The 12735-nt window shown below is 40.8% G+C and overlaps 1 pseudogene; it reads right to left on the bottom strand.

Moving 5' to 3' along the window:
- LOC128094742 (zinc finger protein 431-like) overlaps positions 1-12407 on the bottom strand; it is a 102263-nt pseudogene extending 89856 nt beyond the window's left edge.
- Between the last annotated feature and the right edge of the window lie 328 nt (positions 12408-12735).

Below are 12735 nucleotides of genomic sequence, written 5' to 3'. Positions count from 1 at the left end.
GTTTTTCGAGACAGGGTTTCTCTGTGTAGCTTTGCGCCTTTCCTGGTACTCGCTTTGGAGACCAGGCTGGCCTCGAACTCACAGAGATCCACCTGGCTCTGCCTCCCGAGTGCTGGGATTAAAGGCGTGCACCACCACCGTCAGGCAATATTATTTTAATCTAAAGATTAAATGATGGCAAAATATCTCTTCTCTCCCTATCTAGAAGTCACATGTCAAGAGCATCACACTGACTTTTAGCTGATGCAACAGCTATCAAAGGACATGAAAGCTGATTGTGGGTTCATCACTCTGGAGAATAGCCTTAGAGGCCAAAGGAAAATGAGGAGTTCAAAAGATGGGGGCTCTTGTGAGCCCATCAACAGTGTCTTTTTAATCCTTTCTAGACACTTGTCAAGGACTTTCTTTGTTCTCTACATCTGACAGTTGGAGGTCACTTACAGAGGCCCTCTGAAGGAGTGCCCTAATACTTGGACAACTGACACCCCAAATTCAACAGAAAGAAACCAGATCAATTGTAACCCCAATCTCATTTGGTTGACCTCTTCAGGTGGAGGAGAAATAAGAACTGGAGGTAGAAATCAATCAACTAGGTAATTTAGCGTAAAATGACCCCACAGCAATCAGTTTCTTTCTTGATTAAAAGAGAGAAATGTCCTTGGGACTCTAAGTAGGTTCCTCTTTGCCAGAGGCCGAAGATGCCAAAAGTATTGCGAGAGCTCTGATTTCTGAACCTAAGGCTTTAGAAAAGTAGATATTAGTCATGAAGGCCTGTTAAAAGAAAGTGCCCCATTGTCATGAGAATAGACTCTCTGGCTGGGTGCTAGCCTAACATTCCAATGGGGACAAGTTAATTTGGCTGGTTAAGCATTTGACTGGATAAGCATTCACAAAAAAGCCTCTTGCCTGTGGCCTTGTGGGCCCCAGGCTCAGGCCTGAGCTACACTTGGCCGGTTGTGGTGGTGCACGCCGGTTGGATTTGCTGAAGGAGGCAGAGGCAGGAGGATCCCGAGTTTGAGGCTGGCCTAGGAGACTTGGGAGAAGCTTTGGCCTGGGCGGAACCACAAACGGTGGTGGGACCATGGAGGCAGCAGCAGATGCTCTGAGTTGCTGGCTTCTTCTCATCATGTTGGTGACTGTAATGATGCTGCTACCTGGGACAAAGGGTTTACTGATGCTTGTTCAGAGAAGAATTGCCAGGACCATCGTGTTACAAGAAAGCATCGGCAAAGGTCAGTTTGGAAAAGTTTGTCAAGATAAATGGTGGGGAGAAATTGCTGTGAAGATTTTCCTTTCTAGGGAAGAATGTGTTCATGGTTCCGAGAGACAGACATTTATGAGACTGTGATTGCTCCAAACCACACAGGAGGCACAAAAAAAAAAAAAAAAAAAAAAAAAAAGTCTGCAGGGAACCATGACCATGCCTAACAGTGACTTTGAAATCTTCAAAAGGATGACAGGATCCCACAATGATGATTCCACATGGACTATGGTAAAGCCATTAATCTGATTAACACCATGGAAAGACTGCTCAGGACAATTTCGAGATGACTAGCTGAGATGATCCAACCAGACAGACTACTTGAACAAGGACTTGTGACAAATGATACAGGACTTGACAATTAACCTAAATTTTTTCTTTTCAAGATTCCCTAAAGATATCTTTACCCCTAGAAAGCAAAAAGGAAAAGAGAATATAGATATGAGATAGATCATTGAATCTACTCTGAGAAAAATGATAAAGAAATAATAGGACAAATAGGTAGATCACTGAATCTACACTGAAAAGAAAAAGGGGAAGACATAAAAATGACAAAAGGTAGACTACTGAATCCATTATGAAAAGAAAAAAGAGAGAATATGGTCATGATAAGATAAAAAGGGAGATTATGAAATCTACTTTTAAAAAGGAGCTACTTGTTTTAAATAAGATAAGTAATGAAAATTTTTTGTCTGAGTTTATCAGATGTTACTGCACTGGACATTGTTAATATATAATGGAGTTTTTATCTGAATCTGTCAAATGTTAATGGACTAGACATCGTTAATGTAATCTTGACTGTGTATATTGTATATGCTTACTGGATATAATTTTTCTTGTATTAGTTATAAGCTTTTTTAAATTTTAGACAAAAAGAGAGGAAATGTGGTATTGTATTCTCCCAAATATTGTGCATGCTAATAAACTTATCTGGGGTCAGAGACAGAGCAGCCACAATATTAAACATAAAGGATAGGCAGTGGCAGCACACGCCTTTAATCCTAGCATTCCAGAGGCAGAAATCCATGTGTTCAAGGATACAGACAGGTATGGTGACTCATCACGCCTTTAATCCCTGAAAGCAAGCCTTTAATCCCAGGGAGTGGTGGTAGAAAGCAGAAAGGTATATAAGGTGTGAGGACCAGAAACTAGAAGCATTTGGCTGGTTAAGCCTTTGGCTGGATAAGCATTCAGACTTTTGAGCAGCAGTTCAGCTGAGAGCCATTGGGATGAGGACACAGAAGCTTCCAGTCTGAGAAAATAGGACCAGCTGAGAAGTTGGCCAGGTGAGGTTAGCTGTGGCTTGTTCTGTCTCTCTGATCTACCACCATTGACCCCAATAACTGGCCTCGGGTTTGATTTTATTAATTTTATTAATAAGATTCCTGCTACAGCAGTAGTTCCTCTACATAATAAGATGAAATCAAATAACTCAGACAGCACAGGCCATCCCTTTCACCCCAAGGGCAAACAGAGCCCCTTGCTTGCATTTAGATAGAAATTCTTCAAGTCTCCCTTAGTACTTCCAGTTCCTCCTCCTAGATGCATGGTCCTTTGTTTTCAGGTCCATTATACACTCAGCGTCCAATGCAGCCATTCCTTTGCCTCAAAAATAGGAAAGTCCTGCAGCCAAGCTTAGGTTAAATTCAAACAATAACAACAATTAAAGCAAAAAGAGGACATGGATTTGAAAGCAAGAAAAGGTCATAGAGAGGACTTAGAGAGAGAATATGGAAGGCTTAAATGCTGTAATCATAATCACAAAAAAATTTAAAGAACTGAAACAGGTTTTTATGGACCCATGTGCTCAAGGGATTAACATTGTATTAGAGAATTCCAAACGTTAACTCACACCTTTTCTCTCAGGCTGTACATTTTCTGCCAGAAAAATAACAGACATGGTAGGTAGGGCCACACCAATTTGTCCAGTTCTTCTGTTTTGGTTGAACTAGTGTAGCTACAATAATTTGATTTCTAGAAAAAAAAATTCACTTCTTTATCCAGGTTCTTGATTGCCCTATCTGTGGAAAATCAGAAATAGCCAAATCACCTAAGATTGATAAAATCATGACTCATTGGTAATCCAAACTACTGCAAAACAGGAAAACTTTCAACCTCCTTTTAGCCCCCTCTAATTCTGTACTGTGATTAAATAAAAGTTTGTAAATGCAATCTAATTCTGACACAGGTTCCTCAGAATTCCCATCTCCCCAACAAAGGTCTGTGCTGTCGCCTGACATTCAATCCCTTGTCTCTTTTTCCTGCTCACTGGCCCAGTCCAGGCCCAGTCTGGAATGACTTGCAACCTCTTCTCAACACTGGATTAGCAGAGACAGGATTAGTCATTTGAAGCAATTCTCAATTATTTTGTGTGAGGCAGGCCTGGTCTATAGGAGCTATATCTCTAAACATAAATAAATACCACTTGAGAAAAGTAGAATGGGTTTTTTAATGGCTGGAAAACACTGGACAATAGGAACAAACAGATTAAAGCAGTGGTGCGAGTACACAAAATTGAATTTAAAAAGCGGGGGTACCAACACTTAATTTTTTAAAAAAGACAAAAAAATGATTGAGCCAGGTGGTAGTGCATGCCTTTAATCCCAGCATGTGGAAGGCAAAGACAGGCAGATCTCAGTGATTTCAAGGCCAGCCTGGTCTATGGAGTGAGTTCCAGGACAATCAGGGCTACACAGAGAAACCCTGTCGCAAGAAAACAAAAAAAGAAAAAAAATGATTGAAAAAAAAAAACAACCCTGTAACATGAATTCTAAATGGTCTTCACAAAAACTCCTGAAGCCAGAAACTGGAGTAAATACTGAAAGGTCAGAGAGACAAAGCAGCAAGTCACCTCTTACCTCTAGGACTCCTCAGCCTGAAAAGATTTCCTCAGCCAGAAGACTTTTGTTCCTGTCTCCTCACTCCTTATATACCTTTCTCTACCCACCCATATTATTTCCTGTCTCAATTTTCTTAGTGCTGGAATTAAAGGCATGTGACTCCCAAGTATTGGGAATAAGGGTGTGTGCCACCACTGCCTGGCTCTGTTTCTCTCCTAGACTGAGTCAATCTCATGTATGCAGTCCAAGTTCACTTTGATCTCACAGAGATCCAGATGCATCTCTGCCTCCCAAGTGCTAGGATTAAAGGTGTGTGCCACCACTGCATGGCTTCTACGCTTAATCTAGTGACTAGTTCTGTTCTCTGATCTTCAGACAAATTTATTAGGGTACACCATATATCACCACAAAAAACCACTTAGCTCTACTGACTTTGAAAAAGAGTAGGCCCTTCCCTGACAGAGGGAATGCACTAATAAGAGGCTGTCTTGACTATAAGCAAAATGCTAACTGCTGAGTGCAGTTCAGGCAAATTTATTAGAGTATACAATATATCGTCACGCCGGGCGGTGGTGGCGCACGCCTTTAATCCCAGCACTCGGGAGGCAGAGCCAGGCGGATCTCTGTGAGTTCGAGGCCAGCCTGGACTACCAAGTGAGTTCCAGGAAAGGTGCAAAGCTACACAGAGAAACCCTGTCTCAAAAAAAAAAAAAAAAAAAAAAAAAAAAAAAAAAAAAAAAAAATATATCGTCACAAAAAAAAAAAAAAAAAAAAAACTTAGATCTACTGGCTTTGAAAAAAAAATAGGCCCAGCCGGGCGGCAGTGGTGCATGCCTTTAATTCCAGCACTCAGGAGGCAGAGCCAGGTGGATCGCAGTGAGTTCGAGGCCAGCCTGGTCTACAAAATGAGATCCAGGAAAGACACCAAAACTACAGAGAAACCCTGTCTCGAAAAACCAAAAAAAAAAAAAGAGTAGGCCCTTCCCTGGCAGAAGAAATGCACTAATAACAGGCTGTCTGACTATAAGTAAAATGCTAGCAGCTAAGTGCTATAAGATGACAGATGGAGTTAAAACCAAATGACTTGCATGTTACACCTGAGTAGACTTCATTATGTCTGCCAGGTTTACACTTATTGCACAGGAGAGATTATTAAGTGCCTTCATTCACATGCCATACATGCTTAGTGAAGAGTCTAGGGATAGGAATATAGAAACATAGGGATATAAAATTGTAAGGCTAAAGAGATGGAAGATGACAGTCACCAGCTCTAGGAATAACTTTTAACAATGGTTTTCTTTCCTTTACGATGGGCAGCTCTGCCAGCAACCAAAGGTTAGCTTTTTACAATGGCTCTCTGCAGCCAGAGGTTAACTTTTTACAAAAAGCCCCCTGCCACTTATAATCGACAACTGCTGTGGACCAAAGTTAACTTTTAATAGTGGTTACTACACAACTTCTAGCATATGTCCCATTCTATAAACTTTAACCAAATGCCCCTACTTGACTTTCTGCTTTGCATTGTTTCATATCCTTCCCTGCTATGGGAAAACAGCTGTGTCAGGAAAGTTGCAGGTTTTTGCAAACACTATTTGCTGTGTCAGGAAAGCTGCAGGCTTCTATAAACACTATTTAGCAAGAATCTTGTTAGCAGGAATTGTAAATCTTAAAATGCAATATGTTTCTTACCTTAACCTCTAAATTATAAAAATTATCTTGTTTATACCTAATGCTTACTTCTTACTATAAAAAGGGGTTCAAAACCCACCCACACTGCCACAGTTTCAGAAGCCTGAACTCTGGCTGTGGTCTCAGTTAACTAGTAAGCTTCTTTTGCCCGTGGCAATTTTTGGAATAAAGTTTGGTTCTGGTTCATAGACTTTGGTGGTCTGTTCCCCATTATTTGTGTGTCCCTGGGACCCAACACTTAGAAATTACACAAAGTCACTCACCCTGCCCCTTCAGGTCCTTCTTCATAATGGAGACCCCTGCAGTTTAATGCCTTAAACTACAGGTTGTGGTCTAGCCATTGCCTACCATTCCCTGTGTGGTATAAACAATAAACTGTTCCTTCTATTCTGGTCTGAAGTGAGAAGCCATGCCCCTCCCCCACAAATCCTTTTCCTGTTACTGCAATGAACAGTCCACTAGGCAACTCAAAAAGGTAACTTTAGAACTCTGTGGTGCTACACACATTCAATCCAAGGAATTAAGAGGTTTAATCAGAAAGATAGTAAGGTCATATCCTGTGGGGCTACAGGCTAGAATCAAGGCCACCTGAGCCAACATAAGAAAACTTATCTCCAAAGTATTTTTCTGAAAGGCTGGAGGTGTGGCTATTCTAAAATTAATGTCTTCCCAGGATAATATTACTTAAAATACTTGGAGATTAATAAAGAAAAAAATCTCTTTAATAACAGTACACATTCAGTTATGGCAAGTGCTCAAAGAGGGGCTGACACATCATAGATTGTGTTAGCTTATATACACCTTATGCATTCCACATATGCAGTCAGTCATCCTTAAGTTTCCTTCAATTCCTGGCCCGTTTTACTTTGAAAAATTTAAACAGAGACAGGATACATAGATGAATGATTTACACCCCAACGATACTGCCAAAATCATTTCTTAAGTATTTCAGTGTTGTCTGCTTTCAAATAATTGTTACCTGGGGTCATCTTATACACCTGACACAACTAATGCTTTTCTCAAGAAGGGAACTGTGCCTATGGCAAACCAGGACTTCATGATGCCTGTGATCCTGTACTTTCTCCCAGAGCAGCCTGTTAGGAGACCTGGTTTTAAATCTGGGTTGTCTCCTTTGTTATGGGAATGGAGCTTAACAGTTAGTCAATCCTGGTGAAAGAATATTTACATCATAGCATCTTAAATCTCTTACAGGCCTGGTTTGCATATTACTTATATTTGGGGTATTTTGGAGGCAGCCCTCCCTTAGCTACATTCTACTTTGTGTGAGATAATGTCTCCTAAGCATAAAATCCTCTATAACATCAATTCTATCACTTGGAGTTTCTTCTATATCACAGCTAGTCAACACAGGAGAATCAATTGACCATACGTCTTTAAGGGGACAACTCAAAGTAGAGATAGGACCAAGCTAACAAAAATCTTAAAGGATTAAAAAGGAATACTATGGCACAAAATATAATAACATACACATAATTGACAAATCTCTTCTTAATCAGAGACAATTATTCCTCACTTGGCCAGAAGCACAGATTCTTTTGTTGTTGCTGTTTTGTGGTTTTTGAGACAGGGTTTCTCTGTGTAGCCCTGGCTGTCCTGGAACTCACTCTGTAGACCAAGTTGACCTCAAACTGAGAGATCCATCTAACTCTGCCTCCCTAGTGCTGGGATTAAATGCATGTGCCACAACCAGCAAAGATTCTTAATTCAAAATATCAAACAGCCTGTTTAGAGTCATTAAGGGACTTTCACACTCCCCTCTGAAACTTCCCAAGCCAGTTCTCCATTACCTACATTGCTATCAATATTCTTATCTTCCAAGCTCCCACAGAAGAGCCCATGGAGTTCTGCCTTCATTGGCTTTTCAAACACAAAAAACACAGTCCTCCCAAAAACACATGTTCAGCTTTGTCACAGCAATACCCCAAAAGACCTGGTAACAATTTCTATCTTAGTTAGGGTTTCTTTTTGCTGTGAGAAAATAAAATAGCCAAAAGCACCTTGGTTAGGATAGGGTTTATTTCAGCTTACAGCTTTTACAGCTCAGGACTATCTGCCCAACAGTGGCACTATCCCCTATGGGATGGGTCCTCAAACATCAATCATTAATCAAGAAATACACCACATCCTGTAGTTCTTCATTTAGGGTTATGACTTCATAGAGATTCCCGAATCCACATTAGCATATCTGTTGTGGCAGTTCTTGTTTAGGCCATGTTTAGGTACCCTATTGGTGAGACTTCACAGGTATAGATGCAGACATTTCTAGGAGACACACTCTCACAACAAAATCCCTGTTCCTCTGCCTCTTACAATTTTTCTGCCCCCTATTCTGAAACATTCCCTGAGTCTTAGATGCAGGAGTTGTGTTCAGATGCATCTCTTGGGACTGGGCTCCACAACACCCGCATTCTGACCAGTTGTAGTTTTCTCTTTATGGTGTCTCTGTCTGTCACAACAGAAATTGCTTTGATATGGGGTGAGTGCTATACTAATTTGTGGATGTAAGGTAAATATTTAGAATGTAATTATAGATTATGCTAGTTTAGGAAAGTGGTACTTGTAGATCCTCCCAAGATCCACGACTAATTAATGTCTTCACTAGCCCAGGATAACTGGGTAAGTTTCCAGAACTAAGCATGATTTCCCTCACTGATAGGGTCCACTCAGAGACCTGGTAGTTCCCACTACAGTGTGATTGACACAACTGCACCCTAATAGTTGTCATGCCATACTGCTATTAAATTGTATGTATTGATTGGCACGTGCCTTTAATCCAAGCACTCAAGAGGCAAAGGCAGTTGGAAATCTGTTAATTCAAGGCCAGTCAGGTCAACACAGAATTCTATATAGCAGGACTATACAGTGAGATTCTGTCTTAAAGAACAACAAAGCTACATATAAGGCGGGGGGGGGGGGGGGGGGGGGGGGGGGGGGGGGGGGATAATCATGAGTTTGGTTATAAGTATATATTATACCAACAATGCCTAAAAGAAAAACAATAAATCAAGCCAAAGCACACAGTAGAGTTACAATTCCTGATAAATTCAGAATATAGAACTTACCTTTTTATTATTGCTAGGATGGCTATGACTGCCTTATTTAGTAGTCTATATCCAGAATTTAAGGGGGTGGACTATGGTCACTGTATTATCAATTGTTTTGTTTTTAAGTGTGTGTGTGTATTATTACCAATTATTCTATTTTTGGCTATACTTTAAAAAGTCTCATTTATTCACTATGTTGATACAGGGCCCAAGGATGCCAGAACTGTGATTATAGATGTTTATAAGCCCCAATCTGGGTTCTAGAAATTAAACCCAGGTCCTCTGGAAGAGCAGCCAGTGTTCTTAAATGTGGAGCTATATCTCCCAGCCTATACTTTCTTGTTAGGTGATTAAGACCATGTAAGTGACCAAGCATTAACCTTTTGTTGTTGCATTTGTTGTTAAGGTCACTTGACACACTTACTGGATTATTTTTTAAGAAAATTAGGAGTCCCTTGTCTCTCTCCATTTCTCTCCATGAGATGTGCCACCTGTTGAAATAGTTCAGGGTCTTGTTGGTCATGTGACTTTGCTTCAAAACAGGGATTAAACTCTGTTCATCAGACTCATGCCACAATCAATTTTATATACTGAGCTATCTTGTCAGCCAAAAGATAGATTCTTCTTTTTTTTTTTTTTTTTTACATATATTTGTTTGCTGTGTATGCATGTGGGTATATGCACACCAAAGCAGAGAGAAGCCTAGTGCCATAGTTTGGTTTCTGCTAATGTGATAAAATACTGACCAAAGCAAAAGTGGGGGAGGAAGAGTTTATTTGGCTTACAGGTTATAGTCCATCAGGAAGGAAAGTCAGGGCAGGAACCTAAAAGAATGTTGCTTTATTCATCTGCTCTTATGACTTATCCAGTTTGTTTTCTTATACAACTCAGGACCACCTACTAAGGGTGTTACTGCCCACAGTGGAATGAGCCCTACTATATCAATCATTAATCAAGAAAATGCCCTGCACACTTGCCTTCAGGTCAATCTGACTATAGCTTATTATAGTTGACAAAACTGACCTGCATACCTACTGAGCTATCTTGTTAGCCCCAAAAGACACATTTTTAGTTAATTTCAACTCTCTTAACATTGCCTTTTTAGCCTGTGCATGTACACACATACACACACACACACACACACACACACACATATACATACACACACACACACACACACACACACACACACACATACACACACACACACACACACACACACACACACACACACACACACACACACAAACTTAAAATCTGTCAAGTTTAGGAGTGGTCAGAGCTCAGAACTTAAGGGTGCTTCTGCTCTTGCAGAAGACCTGACTTTAGTTCTCAGAATCCACATGGTGGCTCATAATCATCTCTAACTCCTGTTCCAGGGGATCTCATGTCCTCTTCTGTCCTCTGTGGGCACCAAAGACAAATGTGATTGTAGGTGGCACAGCTTAAACAAGCATTGGAGGAATCAGACGTGCTAAGCACACAGGCCTATTTTCTTCAAAGGAAGAAAAACAACTGATGCCTGGTGACCCAGAAGTCTGGAGTGAATGTTGTCTAACAACCTGGGGATCTGCTATTCTATGGAGCCAGCCTTCCTGAAAGCCCCAATATCCTGAACATTATTTAGGCCCTTATCCTGAGCTTACTCTTATAGTGAATAGAACCCACTTTTATGAAAGAGGTTCCCATGTACTTTGCATTCTCCATCAGTAGAAGGATACTTATGCTTATTACAAATCCATCCTCCTTAGGTCCTTGCCCTGAGATCTGTTTATCAGCCAATAGAACTCATTTTTTTTTTTTTTTTTTTTTTTTTTTTTTTGGTTTTTCGAGACAGGGTTTCTCTGTGTAGCTTTGTGCCTTTCCTGGAACTCACTTGTAGTCCAGACTGGCCTCGAACTCACAGAGATCCGCCTGGCTCTGCCTCCCAAACTCATTTTTACTGTAAAGGTCACAGGTGCTTTGCTACATTGCTAGGGAGATCTCACGTAGCTTTGCCTGAAGCTTTGTTGTGATAGTTGTCACGAGGAAACCTTTTTCCAAAGTTTTACTGTGTTTAAATATGTAAGAAAAATAAATCCTGGGGTGAGACGCTAAAAGTTTTTGCTCAAGTACTTGCAAAGGTAGTGCCAACTTGAGTTTCATTCTTTGTCTAGCATGGATCATTTTCTTACAGGATGTGAGGCTTGTGGGGTCCGCAACACATGGTGAACATACATACATGCAAGCAAAACATCCATACCTAAAATAGAATAAATATGGAAAAATTAAAAACACATACCCCTATGCTTCTTATTCACCATGAATAAAACAGTCAGAAATACATAGAATTCTAAAAACTATCAATAGACCAGAACTATTAAATTTATGATTTAAAAAATCAAGAAACATCATAAAAGAGAATTCTATGACTATAGAAAGGAAGCCTCAATATTATGTCATTTAAGAATTTGAACTATAAAACTAGGGATGGTGCCACACATCTTTTAATCTCCACACTCAGGAGGCAGAGCCAGGCAGATCTCTGAGTTTGAGGCCAGTGTGGACTACAGAGTGAGTTCCAGGCCGGCCAGGCCAGAGAAACTCTGTCTCAAAAAATAAAAACAAAAAAAAAGGAAAAAAAATTAACTTGAACTATACATTCAATAAAAGTCCAGTAAAAATACTAACAATTTATGCTATCAATTACAGAAAACTAAAAACAAAAGGTCATATGGGAAAAAAATAAGATCAACTAAAGATTGAATAAATCGTACATATGTGACACCATCTAATTTCAAAACTTCTCATACAACTAAAAAAAAGACTGTACTATTTGGGAAAGAATAAAAGATCAGCAATGTATAACAGCAAATTTAGAAATAAAAACACACAGTCGATTTTGACAAATGAGTCAAAGACACTCAATAAGTATGGAGTTACAAATGTCTCACACACACACACACACACACACACACACACACACACACACACATTAGACACAGACTTTACAACCTCCAGGAAATTAACTCTAATTGGACAATAAATGCTAAGTCCAAAGTGAAAAAATTCTAGAAGTCACTAAAGAAACTAGGGTTCTTGGGATTTAGAAACTTGCTTTACAGAGAGAAAGCATAAGCACCACAGGAGCGAAAGCAAGATCAACACAACCACAATTCATTAACACATAGTCCCTGCTCTCTGCGCTCTGAGCTGACGCAGAGCGAAGTGATTCAGAGGCCTCAGTCAGGGCTCCTAGAGTTGCAAGCACTGCACAGGGAGCCACATCTGGCCGCCCGGTGGTTCCCACCACATCCGCTCCCCCGCTCAGTCAGCCGATCCTCTCCGCCTGGGGACAGTGGCCCCTTGCTCACCATGATGTCGCTTCCCAGTTCGCCCGTGCTCTCCCCACAGCTTCCAGCAACAGCGTTCACAGCGCTGCACGCGCACCCACTCACACCCGCTCAGCTACAGACAGAGCAGAACACTCAGCATGGAGACCCGGAAGAGCCCTCCGCCCATTCTGAGTGGCAGGTACGTGATTGGGTAGTGTGTCCTGAGTGACAGGACACGCTCCCTAATGACTGCGTGCACTGAAGCGACAGATCTGTCCCACAGCTGCAGAGATTTAAATTTCAGGAAATAGAACTTGATCCTACCATAACACCCGAAGCAGCGACTACAGGAAGTTGGAGTGGCTCCATGATGGAGGTTCTCCTTGGAATTACATCATAAAGCTGTAAAGTGTCTGGTGGGCCAAGGCTAATACTGTCCCTAGGCCCTTTGTTTTTCTAAAATAGCCTACGGAATGAGGTGAGGGAGGCAACCATTCCACCTAGAAAGAGAGCTGAGGTTGCTGGAACCTCTATAGTGAGAGACCTCAACTTTGAGGAACTTCTAG

This window comes from Peromyscus californicus, unplaced genomic scaffold (assembly GCF_007827085.1).
Source record: "Peromyscus californicus insignis strain IS unplaced genomic scaffold, ASM782708v3 Scaffold_4__1_contigs__length_199733344, whole genome shotgun sequence".
NCBI classification, from domain to species: Eukaryota; Metazoa; Chordata; class Mammalia; order Rodentia; family Cricetidae; genus Peromyscus; species Peromyscus californicus.
Note: the sequence above shows the minus strand (reverse complement) of the source record. Positions and strands in the feature narration are given on the sequence as shown.